Genomic DNA, 14816 nt, shown 5'->3' with positions numbered 1-14816 from the left:
AGGCTGCCCCCCAGTACCAGCTCTTCAAACTTCAGACTGGGACATGTGCTGCTGGGGAGAGGCAGCTTGCAAGGATCCCACTCAATGCAGCCATGGCTCAGTCCTGTCTCCTCTGCCTCATGCAGTGGCCGGTGGAGGGGACCCATGTGATACACCCCCATGGACTGATGGTAGGATGCAGGAGGGGTGTTCCTTTACCAGGAGCTGCCACGGCAATTGTGTATATGCCCATGGCACAGCCCCAGCCTTGGAGAGAGCTGATCATTTTAACAAGCAGAGCCAGCTTTAACATTCTAACTACTGTACATTCTACCAGTGCGAAAATCCCTAATGGAGACAAGATGCTGATTCAAGCTGGGAACTAAAGGACCCACGAGCATCTGGGTCAGACTCATCATCCCCAGGAGCAGGAAATCAAGGTACAACACGAATTCACGCCTGCATGATAGGTGCCCAAGCCACTAATGGGATGGGTCTTTCTTCACTAATTGTTCAATCACGTCACCACAATGCCGGCACTGTGCTATTAAGACCTAAATGGCCAAACCAATAGACCATGAAAGGGTACCTCTCTGAAAACTTAATTAGACTTCACTTTCATTAGCCTTCCTCAGCAAGAGTGCTCTGTTATGCTCATAACAATGCCATGTGCAATTGCTATAAAATGCATTCTGGTAGAATCCAGTAAGATTACCCATAGCCTTTGCATGAACGATCACACCAGAGCGCCTTCCACGCAGCTTCTTCTCAGACAATTCAGGGTTCTTGTCTAAAGTGACTGTATCACTCTTAAAGGCACCAGATTGACCAAACTGGAAAATAAAGTCTAGTTACAGCTCAGCTTTTCCAACTTCTCGCTAATGCTCTGCCAATATGCCCCATCTCTAGCCTGGGCAGCATTTGAATGGGTGACCTAGAGATGGAAGTCCATTAGTAACCTGAGCCATCTACCTTCCTGCTTGACAAGAAGAAATTGATAATACTGGATTAGACCACAGGTCCAGCGACACTGTTATCCTGTCTCTGATAGAACTTGGTGAACTTTTTCAACCCAAAACCTTTTTGGACCAAAAAAATGCAGATTGAGGTGAACCAAAACATTTCACTGATTCCTGTCAAATCTGCCAAATTGTTTCACACACCAAAAAGAAATCTGAAAACGACAGCGCGTTTCATTTCAACATTTTCTAAACAAACCGTTTGATTTTTTTCTATTTGAAATGGCTTTTTGTGTCCAAATTTACTTCAGGTGTTTTTTTTATTTTATTTTAAACCCTTTAAAAAAAGCTCAAAAACAAAACAAGACATTTCACTTTGGGTCGAACAAAATGTTGCATTGGGCCCAATATGATTTTTTTTTCTTTTTTTAACTTTTTGGTTTGCCAAAAAATTGTCTTGTCTCCAGCCAACCCAAAATGCTTTTTTAAAACAATATTCAAAACAGACCGCAAAACTGAAAAATGTGTTAGGCTCGGTTTACACTAGAACAGGGGTTCTCCAACTTCATTGTACTGCTATCCTCTTCTGACAACAACAGTTACTACATGGCCCCAGGAGGGGGGATTGAAGCCTGAGCTCAGCTGCCCCACCATCGCAGGCAGGGGGTGGGGGCAAAGCTGAAGCCCAAGGGCTTCAGCCCCAGGCAGGGGGCCTGTAACCTGAGCCCCTGAAACCCTTGGGCTTTGGTTTCGGTCCCGGGTGGTGGGGCTCAGGCTTTAGCTTTGGCCCTGGCCCCAACAAGTCTGAGCCAGCCCTGGCGACCCCAGGGGTCCTGACCCACCGTTTGAGAACCGCTGCACTAGAAAATGAAGTTGGCTTAACTATTCTCTCAGGGGTGTGAAAAATGCACTCTCCTGAGCAGTGTAGTTAAGCCCACCTAAACCTGGGTGTAGAGAGTGCTAGCTACCTCCTCTCAGGGAGGGGGATTACCTACACCAATGGGAGTATTCCTCCTGTCGGCATAGGTAGCATCTACACTGAAATACGACACCAGTACAGCGTTGCCGCGGTCACATTTCACGTGTAGACAAGTCCTTATTCACACAGCTCTGGTCTCTGCCAGCACAAGGCAGCACAAGGTCCCTCAGAGGAAGGTGTAAGAATCCCTGTAGTGAAGAGTTATGGAACAAACTGCCCAGAGCTGATGTTGCTTCCTGACCTCTGCCATTTCCTAGTTGGCTCATTCCCTGAAGCAAAGCCTGAGGGTTTATAGCCTTCATCCTTTTTATCCTGTCTAATGTAGTCACCTGTTTCTGGCATCCTTGAAGTAGGGAGCATTCTGAGGGCATGACAGGAATCAGCTGGGAGTGTGGCGAGAGTGACTTGCACTCTAGCTATCCTGGGCTGCAATCTAGTGGGCTGTTACCAGCCAGTGTAAATGAAAGCAGCCCTGAAGCTGTTCCAGCTTAAGCCAGGGTATGAACTGGGTCCCCTCATCTGTGCCTAGGGTCAGGGGAGCAGAGAGGTGGAGGAACATCACCTTTACTCTCCTCCTGGAGTCCTGCAGCTCAGCTCAGCTGGACCCAAGGTTCTAACCCAACATTCTTTATCCAGTCAGGGCAGAACTATACCCCCACAAGTCATACCCCTCTGCCTGCCAAGGCCCAAACATAGGATGCAGTGTGTGACAAAGATCCAAAATGAGGGGCATAAATAAATCATTCATGCAGGACACTGACGGCTGTGTCCTGCATGAATCCCTTCCTTTAATATAAATGACTATAACCTCAGAGCTTTGCATTCTGATGTAATCCATTTGCCACAACAAAAGTGAGGAGATACCAAGTTGGTCCGGAATGTAGGTAACTGTGGGATTGAATGGAAGGAGGAACACTGCTAGTAGTTATGTGCTGTTATGATTTGGGATTTGTAGTGCCACAGATTGTACTGCAGGATGTTTTCCATTCAGAAATCACATTGCATTACAGTCTATGAACTCTTGCAGGCATAGTGCTACCTCCACAGCTGTCTTCATCTTTAGGTCTGGGCTTTCAACACCGGGTGGCAGGCATACTTTGTATAGGGAATGAATGAAACAGTTCAGATAAAATAAGAGCTGACACAACATTGGAACTAACCCAACCAAGCTTTTCCTTCCATTTAACAAGTGCAGCAAATGAGTTATGATCATCTCTTTCTGTGATGGATTGTCTCATCTGAAAGACAATGGATGGTGTTTACGGAACAACAGGGAATATTGAACTGGCTTCAGGTCTTTTCTCTATGCATAAACTGTTGGGGACTGAGAGGGTGGATTAGGAGTAGTGGTAATAATAGTCATTAGATTTGTTATTTGTTTCCAGTAACATCCACACTGCATTTGGTGTTTTCCATACAAAGGATTTGCCAGCCTGGTTCAGACCTGAGGTCCAGGCTCCAGCCACGCCAGTATCCTCACTCCAACAGATGCTACAGAGGAAAGTGTAAGAATCACAAAGTAGGCAGATCTAGAATAACCTTCTGTCCAGTTTAGGTCTTACCCTAGCGATCAGGTGAGATAATCACAATGGTCCCTTCTGGCCTTGAAACCTGTGACTCCTGATCTCTAATAGTTCTGGATTACCTTTAGCCCAGAAAAATTAGGTTTAATTACTATCCCTTCCAACATTTTTGTTAGCATTAATTATAACTCTGGTGTAACAGGGTGGTCGGCCCTTTAATGGCCAGGCAAGGGGGTGGGGAAGCCAGGGGCCAGCCAACCCTGGTCAATTATCGACCCAGCTGAGAAGGGATGGAATGATTACAAAAGCCAGCACCTTAGCAAGTAGCTCAGTTGAAGAGAAGTTTCAGAAAGTGGCTGGGCTGGGCTGAAGGTGGTGCCTTCCTTACAGCACTGAGAGAAGTCAGGGGGAAAATCATCTGGGAGCTATAGCACATGGTAAGCAGAGGGACTGGTCTGTGTTTGAGTAAATGACTTGTGCCTAGGGTGACCAGATGTCCTGATTTTATAGGGACAGTCCTGATTTTGGGTTTTTTTTTTCTTATATAGGCTCCTTTTCTTATATAGCCCCTCCTGCCCCCTCCCCCCATTCTGATTTTTCACACTTGCTATCTGTGCCCCGAGGGAAGTGCCTGAGAAGTGAGCACCTCTCCCAGACCTTAGGAAGAACTCTGTGTGGCTTGAAAGCTTGTCTCTCATCCACAGAAATTGGTCCAATCAAAGACATTACCTCACCTGCCTGGCCTATCTTCTATACAGGCTTGCCAGGGGCAGGCAAGGCCCTGTTACTTCAGTCACAATGTGCTCTTGCCACACTGATTGCCCAAAGTGGTGTTCTAATTTCCCAGTTGGGCCTTTTGTGATGTTCCAGCCCTGCACCAAACTCCCAAGAACACACAGCTGAGATCCACTACTAATAGACTGGGCAGAATTCACTGACACATCCTAACAACCAGCAGGACAGCTGCCCCTACTGCCTCTTCCTGCAGCTACCTTTGGTAGGGTCGCTTAACTCACTTCACACTACAAAGAAGAACTAAGGGACCACCTGCTATCCACCAAGTTATTCAATGTTTTCTTTCACCATTTGATGCTACCTATTCTGTTGCACATGACTTCTTCCCGCAAATTCTAGTTTGTTTGATTGTTTCAGGAACAATCCTTGTCTGGTGTAATTGCTCATGGGAGTGCTATTTGGGGGAAGGGGATGAGGTTTACTGGGGTGCATGTGGGATTCATAGTGAACTACTGACTATAGCAATGTTGCAGCCATATTTTTTTTTCATTTTATTCTGTTCTAAAGGCACAATAAGCCACACCAGGGTGTGGGTTACTAGGCCTAATATAGACTGTGAGTAAGATTCACCAGTGAAAATCAGTTTTCCTTGTCTACTCCATGCATCTGCATGGGTGTGATGTTGTCCATCAGTTGCTGGAATCTGGACAAATCCCCAGTATAGACATAGTCCTAGGGCCACTTCCTGATGGGTTGAAAGGCTTCAGACTTTGCCCTTGTGCCTCATGTGGCACCTGAGACTAGTTATGCTCTCCTCCAACAGTGCCTCAAATCTGTTTACCAAAAAAAACTAAAATGAATGAGAAACCTAACCCCCTAGTGCCCAGGTAGACAGGAGCTGCTTCTCCCATACTTTTATTACTGATAGCTGCAGCAAATGCACTGGTTTGCAATTGTTGAGCACAGTGAGGGCAAAGGACCATTTTGAATTGTTTTGGACTTCTGTAGAAGGAGGGAAGTTTTGCTTTATCCAGAGAGCCAAAGTCTAAAATACCCAAACTGCCCCTGCCTCGAGAGGAAGAATGCGGATCAGAGGGGAAAGTGAGGCCAAGACACACCTGATGACAGAAAAGTAGAACCCATTATAACTCTGTAGGTGATTTATGGCTGATGGAACAGACTGTGGCTCTTAAAGCCGGAGTGGTTTGAGGACATCTCATTCGTAATAGTAACTTGAGTCATTCTATCCAGGGTACTTATGTGCTCCCCATTAGCATAGTATCTGAGCACTTCATAATTCTTACTGTAGTTATCCTCACAACATGCCTGTGCTGTAGGCAAGTGCTTTTGATCCCCATTTTACAGATGGGGAACTGAGGCACAGAGAGCATATGCCCAAATCCTCAAAAGTATTTAGGCACCTAAATCCCATTGAAGATCTGGGCCTAAGTGACTTTCCCAAGTGCACAGAACTGAGCCCAGGTTTCTCAGGCCACGACAGTAAGAGCTGAACCATCGCTTCTTCTGGTTGTAGAGTACTGGGTCAGGCAAAATGCCTCTGTAGGAGCAATTCTGTCACCTTCATTTTGGATGTGCAGCATGCCCTGCTCCATCCTCAGCTTTGGATCTCCAGCTGGTGTGTTGAGAGGCATGAGGCTCTGGCCATACCACAGCCTAACCGGGTACCTTTGCTGTGTGACCAACTTATGTTCAAGGGGTGACATTGGCACAGAGGGCCAGAACAAGACCTATGTTCCCTTCAGCCTTCATAATGGGGTTTAAGTGGGAGGGAAGTAGTGCATAGGCCTCTAGGGTCCTGGCTGCCCTATACACAGATGTGAGGGTTGGAAAGGACTTGCTACACCTAGATCTCTGGTAGAAAGTGTGCCACTAGGGAGATCTGGAGCGCAGATTATCTGCCCTGGAACAGCTACATGACATAGGCATACATGTGTCCGTTGTGGATTCCAGCATTTCTGCTCACAGGGCCATATCTTTAGTGAGAAAAGTGATGTGGTGTTAATGCAAAGGACCCCTCAGCTTAGAATTTGTGTGTTTTGCATTAGCCCTATGTCCCTGTCTGGGGGGGCCCTAAATGAAGGTCATGCCCCTTAAACTGGCAGCACTACACTGCCTGAGTGTGCTGTTAAGAGAAGTAAAGAAGGGAGGTTGCTCTCCAGAGCTGTTTATGGGGCTTCATCAATGGTCTAAGTGTGAGGTAGAGGTGGCTAAGCCCCCACCTCTCAGTGGAGGTGCTCAAACTGGTTCCCTTCAATTTAAATGAGAGGTCTGCTAACAGGGCCTTCTCAATGAAGCCATCTTCCCTTTGGAACTTGCTTCTAACCCTTGGTCTGCCAGAGCCTAGATTGGCTAACCTTCCCAGATTTGCTTGCTCGCTCTCTCTTACCAGGCCTGCTCCAGGAGATTCCCATTATGACTGGAGTGGAACTGTGTGGCTATTATATCTTAAACTGTATCAACATGCCCAGAACTAAGGCAGAGGGGGAGGGAAAGTCGATGCATTGAAAGAAATAATAATTCAAGTCCTTGTGCTTAAAAGGCAGTGTGGTAGTAGACAGGGCCTTAGACCAAGGGTCCTGGGTTCTCTTCCAGGTTCTGTCATTAACCTGCTATGTGAATGGGCAAGTTACTTCATCCCTCTGTGCTTCTTTCCCCCTTTGTCAGCTTAGATAGTAACTTTGGGGCAGGGATTCTCTTTTACAATGTGTTTACACAATGCCTAGCATAGTGGGGTCTGATGTCTGCTGAGGCCTCTAGGTGCTACCCTTATAAATAACATGAATAAACCTTATCATTTGTTTTGTACAGATGAAAATTGCTACCCAGTTATTAGAACTGGTTGGTAATTCCTTTTTTCACAACAAAAAAAAGTCAACCAAACATCTTTTTTCAACTTCTGTTTGTTTGCACAAAATGTTTTTAAATTTCAGAATTGTTTCCCTGTTTTTTTTGCCACTGAATGCAACAGAATGAATGATTCCAAGGGTTGAGTCTCTGGGGTTTTTATCTTTCCCTTTTCCCTTTTGCCACTCGGAACTTTTCAACGCTTTCTCTAAAAACTCTCCAAAAGTGGGGCAGGAAACAAAACAGACAGCCAACCCTTGGAATCATTCATTGGCTGCGTCTTCACTAGGAAATCAAGGTGTGGTCTTAATTCAAGTTAGCTAACTGGAGTTAAACACCTAGCAAAAACAAGGTGGGTGAGGTAATAAGTTTTATTGCACCAACTTCTGTTGGTGAAAGAGAAAAGCTTTTGAGCTCCACAGACCCGAAGAAGAGCTCTGTGTGTCCTGAAAGCTTGTCTCTCTCAGGCCTGGTCTACACTAGGAGTTTAGATCGAATTTAGCAGCATTAAATCAAATTAAGCCTGGACACGTTCACACGACGAAGGCCTTTTTTTCGACTTAAAAGGCCCTTTAAACCGGTTTCTTTACTCCACCTCCAACGAGGGGATTAGCGCTGAAATCGGCCTTTGCGGGTCGGATTTGGGGTAGTGGGGACGGAATTCGACGTTATTGGCCTCCGGGAGCTATCCCACAGTGCTTCATTGTGACCACTCTGGACAGCACTCTCAACTCAGATGCACTGACCAGGTAGACAGGAAAAGCCCCGTGAACTTTTGAATTTCATTTCCTGTTTCCCCAGCGTGGAAAGCATAGGTGACCACGCAGAGCTCATCAGCACAGGTAACCATGATGGAGTCCCAGGATCGCAAAAGAGTTCCAGCATGGACAGAACGGGAGGTACGGGATCTGCTTGCCATATGGGGAGACAAATCAGTGCTAGCTGAACTCCGTAGCAGTAAACAAAATGGCAAAATATTAGAAAAAGCCTCAAAGGCCATGAAGGACAGAGGCCATAACAGGGACGCACAGCAGTGCGCGTGAAAATTAAGGAGCTAAGGCACGCCTACCACAAAGCCAGAGAGGCAAATGGAAGATCTGGGGCAGAGCCGCAAACATGCCGCTTCTACGCGGAGCTGCATGCCATGCTAGGGGGTGCAGCCACCATTACCCCAACCGTGTGCTTTGACTTGATCAATGGAGAATCACGCAACAGCATGATTGCTCACAGCAAGGAAGCAGAGAAACCAGTTTCCCCAACAGCCAGGATATGTTTATCACCCTGGACCTGGAACCAGTAACCCCTGAACTCACCCAAGGCGTGCTCCCAGACACTGAGGGCACACAAGGGACCTCTGGTGAGTGTACCTTTGTAAATATTACACATGGTTTAAAAGCAAGCGTGTTTAATGATTAATGATTAATTTGCCCTGGCAATCACGGCTAGTACAGCTACTGGAGAAGTTTGTTAATGTGTATGGGGATGGAGCGGAAATCCTCCAGGGACATCTCCAGAAAGCTCTCCTTCATGTACTCCCAAAGCCTTTGCAAAAGGTTTCTGGGGAGGGCTGCCTTATCCCGTCCGCCATGGTAGGACACTTTACCGCGCCAGGCCAGTAGCACGTAGTCTGGAATCATTGCATAACAAAGCATGGCAGCGTATGGTCCCGGTGTTTGCTGGCATGCAGACAACATCCATTCCTTATCGCTCTTTATCCTCAGGAGAGTGATATCATTCACGGTCACCTGGTTGAAATGGGGTGATTTTATTAAGGGGACATTCAGAGGTGCCCGTTCCTGCTCGGCTGAACAGAAACGTTACCCGCTGTTAGCCATGCGGTGCGGGGGAGGGGTGAAGTGATCATCCCAGAGAATTGGGTGTGTGTGTGGGGGGGGGGGGGTAGTTGGGTTTGTGCTGCATGTTAACCTGGAAACCACAGCCCCTCCTTTTACGTTGCAAACCCATTTTAAATGGCCAACCCAACAGGTGCTTGGTATGGGAAATGAGGGCACTACTGTTTGAAACCATTCCCACACGTTACGAAGGTTAAAAATGCCAAAAGACTGTGGCTTACCATGGCTGCCTGCAAGCCGAATTCTGTTGCCTGGCACTGCGTGAGTGATCTCTCACACCAAACCGGCAGGCCCTCAATATAAGAGGAAAAATGCGACCTTGTAATGAAAGCACGTGTGCTGTGTAATGTGAACAGCAAATTTAAGGTGACAGTGTACCCATTGTTCTCTAAAAGTAGTTTTTTTTTTTTTTTTTTTTTTTTTTTTAAAACCACCTCTCCCTTCTCCACCACCAGCTGCAAATGTTTCTCCTTTGCAGAGGCTAGTGAAGATTAGAAGGAGAAAACAGCGGACTCGGGATGATATGTTCTCGGAGCTCCAGATGTCCTTCCACGCTGACAGAGCACAGCAGAATGCGTGGAGGCAGTCAATGTTAGAGTGCAAAAAAGCACAATATGAACGCGGGCTGAAGAGAGCAAGTGGCGGGCTGAAGAGCATAGGTGGCGTCAGCTTGCTGACAGAAGGCAAGAGTCAATGCTCCGGCTGCTGGAGCATCAAACTGAAATGCTCCAGCGTATGGTTGAGCTGCAGGAAAGGCAGCAGGAGCAGAGACCGCCGCTACAGCCCCTGTGTAACTAACAGCCCTCCTCCCCAGGTTTCATAGCCTCCTCACCCAGACGCCCAAGAACGTGCTGGGGGGGCTTCCGGCCACCCAGCCACTCCACCCCAGATGATTGCCCAAGCATCAGAAGGCTGGCCTTCAATAAATTTTAAAGTTTTAAACTGCAGTGTGTCCTTTTCCCTCCTCCCCCACCCCTCCCTGGCTACCTTGGCAGTTATCCCCCTAGTTGTGTGATTGAATTAATAAAGAATGCATGAATGTGAAGTAACAATGACTTTATTGCCTCTGCAAATGGTGCTCGAAGGGGGGAGGGGAGGGTGGTTAGTTTACAGGGAAGTAGAGTAAACGGGGGGGGGGGAAGGGTTCATCAAGGAGAAACAAATGGAAGTTTCACACCATAGCCTGGCCAATCACAAAACTGGTTTTCAAAGCTTCTCTGATGCGTACCTCACCCTGCTCTTCTAACTGCCCTGGTGTCTGGCTGTGCCTAATCAGCGGCCAGGCGATTTGCCTCAACCTCCCACTCCGCCATAAATATCTCCCCCTTACTCTCACAGATATTGTGGAGCGCACAGCAAGCAGCAATTGGAATATTGGCTTCGCTGAGGTCTGTCCAAGTCAGTAAACTGCGCCAGCGCGCTTTTAAACATCCAAATGCACATTCTACCCCCCTTCGGCACTTGCTCAACCTATAGCTGAACAGGTTCTGACTAGTGTCCAGGCTGCCTTTGTACGGCTTCATGAGCCATGGCATTAAGGGGTAGGCTGGGTCCCCAAGGATAATGATAGGTACTTCAACATCCCCAACAGTTATTTTCTGGTCCAGGAAGAAAGTCTCTTCCTCCAGCTTTTGAAACAGACCAGAGTTCCTGAAGATGCGAGCATCATGTACCTTTCCTGGCCATCCCACGTTGATGTTAGTGAAACATCCTTTGTGATCCATCAGGGCTTGCAGCAGCATTGAAAAGTACCCCTTGCAGTTTATGTACTCGGTGGCTTGGTGCTCCGGTGACATGATAGGGAGATGGGTTCCGTCCATCGCCCCACCACAGTTTGGGAATCCCATTGCAGCAAAGCCATCCACTATGACCTGCATGTTTCCCAGAGTTACTACCCTTGATATCAGCAGGTCTTTGATTGCGTTGGCTACTTGGATCACAGCAGCCCGCACAGTAGATTTGCCCACTCCAAATTGATTCCCGACTGACCGGTAGCTGTCTGGCGTTGCAAGCTTCCACAGGGCTATTGCCACTCGCTTCTCAACTGTGAGGGCTGCTCTCATCCTGGTATTCTGGCACTTCAGGGCGGGGGAAAGCAAGTCACAAAGTTCCATGAAAGTGCCCTTATGTATGTGAAAGTTTCGCAGCCACTGGGAATCGTCCCACACCTGCAACATGATGCGGTCCCACCAGTCTGTGCTTGTTTCCCCAGCCCAGAATTGACGTTCCACACCATGAACCTCCCCCAGTAACACCATGATTTGCACATTGCTGGGGCCTGTACTTTGTGAGAGGTCTATGTCCATGTCAATTTCCTCATCACTCTCGTCGCCGTGCTGCAATCGCCTCCTCGCCTGGTTTTGGTTTGGCATGTTCTGGCTCTGCATATACTCCAGGACAATGCGTGTGGTGTTCATAGTGCTCATAATTGCTGCGGTGATCTGAGTGGGCTCCATGATCCCAGTGCTATGGCATCTGGGCTGAAAAAAGGCACGAAACTATTGTCTGGGGGGGGGGTGAGTGATGACATGGCTTACAGGGAATTAAAATCAACAAAAGTGGCTGTGCATCAGGGAGAAACACAAACAACGGTCACACAGAATGCCCCCCTCCCCCAAAAAGATTGAACTCAAAACCCTGGGTTTAGCAGGCCATTGATTTCACGGAGGGAGGGGGAAGCAAATGAATACAGAACAAATCTGGTCCATCTATCTTTTACATCTTAGGCTGGCAGTAGACGGTGCAGCATGACTGATAGCCATCAGCATCTTCTGGGTGCTTGGCAGAAGATGCTGTATTACGACTGCTAGCCATCATCGTCAAGATGGTTCAATAGGACTGCGCACAGGACTGAGTCTCCAGGAGACAAACCATGCCTGTCCAGGTGTCTCTGACCAAACTCACTGAGGAATACGCCGACGATGGATACGAGTCGTAATACACCATCTACTGCCAAAAGGCAAGGAGCTGCTGCTGTGTAGCAATGCAGTACCAAGTCTGCTGGCACCCAGATGACATATGGTGACGGTGAGCTGAGCTCAGCGGGCTCCATGCTTGCCGTGGTATGTTGTCTGCACAGGTAACCTAGGTAAAAAGGCGCGAATCGATTGTCTGCCATTGCTCTGATGGAGGGTGAGGGGCCTGACGACATGTACCCAGAACCCCCTGCGACAGTGTTTTTGCATCATCAGGCATTGGGATCTCAACCCAGAATTCCAATGGGCGGCGGAGACTGCGGGAACTGTGGGATAGCTACCCACAGTGCAACACTCCGGAAGTCGACGCTAGCCTCGGTACTGTGGACGCGGTCCGCCGACTTAATGCACTTAGAGCATTTTATGTGGGGACACACACAATCGACTGTATAAAACCGATTTCTATAAAACCGGCTTCTATAAATTTGACCTAATTTTGTAGTGTAGACATACCCTCACCAACAGAAGTTGGTCCAATAAAAGATATTACCTCACCCACCTTGTCTCTAATATCCTAGGACCGACACAGCTACAACACTGCTAAAAAACAAAGCATTTTTAGTTTATCTTAACCTGCTAACTCTTGTGAGAGCTACAGAATTTTCGCCTTGTCCTTGCTAGGATTTTAACATGAGTTAAACATACTTTTTTTCCTAGTGAAGACAAGCCCACTCTGGCTACGTCTTCACTGCCAAAAAAGGCGTGTGTTTTACAGCAAGATAGATAATGCAAGTTGACTATTTTGCTGTAAAATCCTAGAGGAGACAAGACACAGGTAGTTCTTACCTTGATGTAGCTAGTCAAGTATGCTCCCTCCACCTGGGGTTTATCTCAACTACCTGCATCGAGGTAAGAGCTGACTCAAGTTAGTGATCTCTCTGTAAAAACTTGCCTTATTTGGCAGTGAAGACATGGCCTCTATTGCATTCAGTGGCACAGATAATAGGGAGAGACCCAGAATTTCAAACCTTTGAAAGGCTTTGGGGTTTTTTCTACACATTGTTTTGAAATTACCTGGAAGGGGGAGCAGACGGAGGCACCTTTGAGAAACTTTGGCTGAGAAACTTTGGCCAGTTCCACCAGTTAAAAATGATGTTCTGTTCCTGTTTTCAGTGGAGTGTTTTCTACTGTCAGTTGATTTCCACTGAGTTCCTACCCCACTCTCACTGGCTGTATGGTGCCATAGAATGACCTGCACATTTCTCTGCAGAGACTGTCTTGGGGGGAGGATGAGGTTAGAACTCCAGTGTGGGCTTGTCACCGGTGGAAACACACCAACCAGACAGCTGTTCTCTGTCAAACAGACAGAGGGCCCCCTCAGCCTGTTCAATGTGCACACGAGGAACAGAACCTGCTGTGTGCGTGTGTTTCTGTGCACACCTTGAAAGGCCACCAGTCTTGAGGAGCTCAGGGAAGAACGTGACATTGATTTTTGCTTACCTGGCACAGACTCAGAGTATAGCCCCAGCCTCCAGCATTTAACATCCTTTGCATGGTTGTTTACGTTACTCTGAGAAGCCCACACCCCCTTGTGCTGTTCACGTGTTCTCTTGTTCCGGCACCTCTGTGTGCAGGGAAAGCACATGCCATGAGCCAGAGAACAGGGAAAGCTTGTTGGCTGAGTGAAAGGCTTGTGTAACTGGCAGCTATTGGAATGGGGCGGTTCTCGTGTTGTGCAAACATCCAGGAGTTGGCTAATATGTGACAACTGCAGCCCCTTCCAAAGACACTGACTTCACATGTTTGTACTGAACACATACATGTATGTATTGATGTCGTCATGCACTCACTAGGACAGTTTGTGGAATTACAGATTAACCCTTTCCGTGCTGGGGTCTCCAAGGCCAACTAGAGCACGGGGTATGTCAGGCATGTGCTCAAATACACATACCGCTGTTATGCAACGCTTGGCTTGGCCATTTTCCTGCTGGCTCTCTGCCTTCCTCCTCCCTCAAATGCTCAGTGCTTGATGATGCCACTGTTGCTGCAAATGGTGTCAAGCCAGCTTCAGACCCTGGGCCAAATTCTCTCAGCTAATATAAACTGGTTGAGCGTGGTTGGAGTCAACTGACACAGTCTGTGAATCTGGCCCATCGGCCTGTCACATCTAGGTCCCGTAGGAGGAGGGCAGTGCCTACTCTGGAGCTGGTCAGAGGTGGCATGTGTGCTGTAGTGCCAGGGCAAAGCTTGGTGAGTCAAGGGGTGGGGGGGCAGCAGCTGACTTAACCCTCAACGTCCTGAACTCTGCACAAGTTGAGGCTGGCCTGCCACGGTAACATAACTTGTGCATCCAATTCCTGTTTTCTGGGTAGTAAATAAACAACGTGACCATCCCCCGGCATCGTAACCCTACTGCCTCTCACTAAAACACAACATTCCTCAGCTCCGCCATTGCTCAGTGAAGGATGTTCTGTGAGACCCTTAGGCGGCAGTACTTAGAGGCCGTGTGGTTGGATAGGCAGGGCTGGGGCCTGGGATACAGGAGCCCTGGATTCTATTCCTGGCTCTGCCACTGACCTGGCGTGTGACCTTGGGTAAGTCACTCACCTCAGTTTCTCCCCCCCACTTTGTCTTGTCAGATGAGACCATAGGTTTCCTGGGGCAGGGGCTCTTTCTTCAGAGGTCTGTACAACTTCTAGCACTGGGCCCTTATCTTAGTTGGGGCCTCTCAGTGCAACTATAAAACTAATCCTTGGAAATCAGTGCAAGCGTTGCAGCCAGCAACATTAAAAGTATTGACAGAAGCTGCTTCTGCCTATGCCTGGGCAATGTGGGGTGAGATTTCATATCCATTTTAGTGGCATTTTGCAAATCCAGCAGTATGTGCTGAGGGCCAAGGCACCGTGGCTGTCTTGGAGAACGCAGAGCAGAGACGGGACAGGCTGGAGGGCAGCAGACGCTTTCAGCATTGAAAATGACAAACCTGGGATTCGAGGGGAAAAAAGGCC

Source organism: Malaclemys terrapin, chromosome 4, assembly GCF_027887155.1.
Source record: "Malaclemys terrapin pileata isolate rMalTer1 chromosome 4, rMalTer1.hap1, whole genome shotgun sequence".
Lineage (NCBI taxonomy): Eukaryota > Metazoa > Chordata > Testudines > Emydidae > Malaclemys > Malaclemys terrapin.
This window is presented reverse-complemented; position numbering follows the sequence as displayed.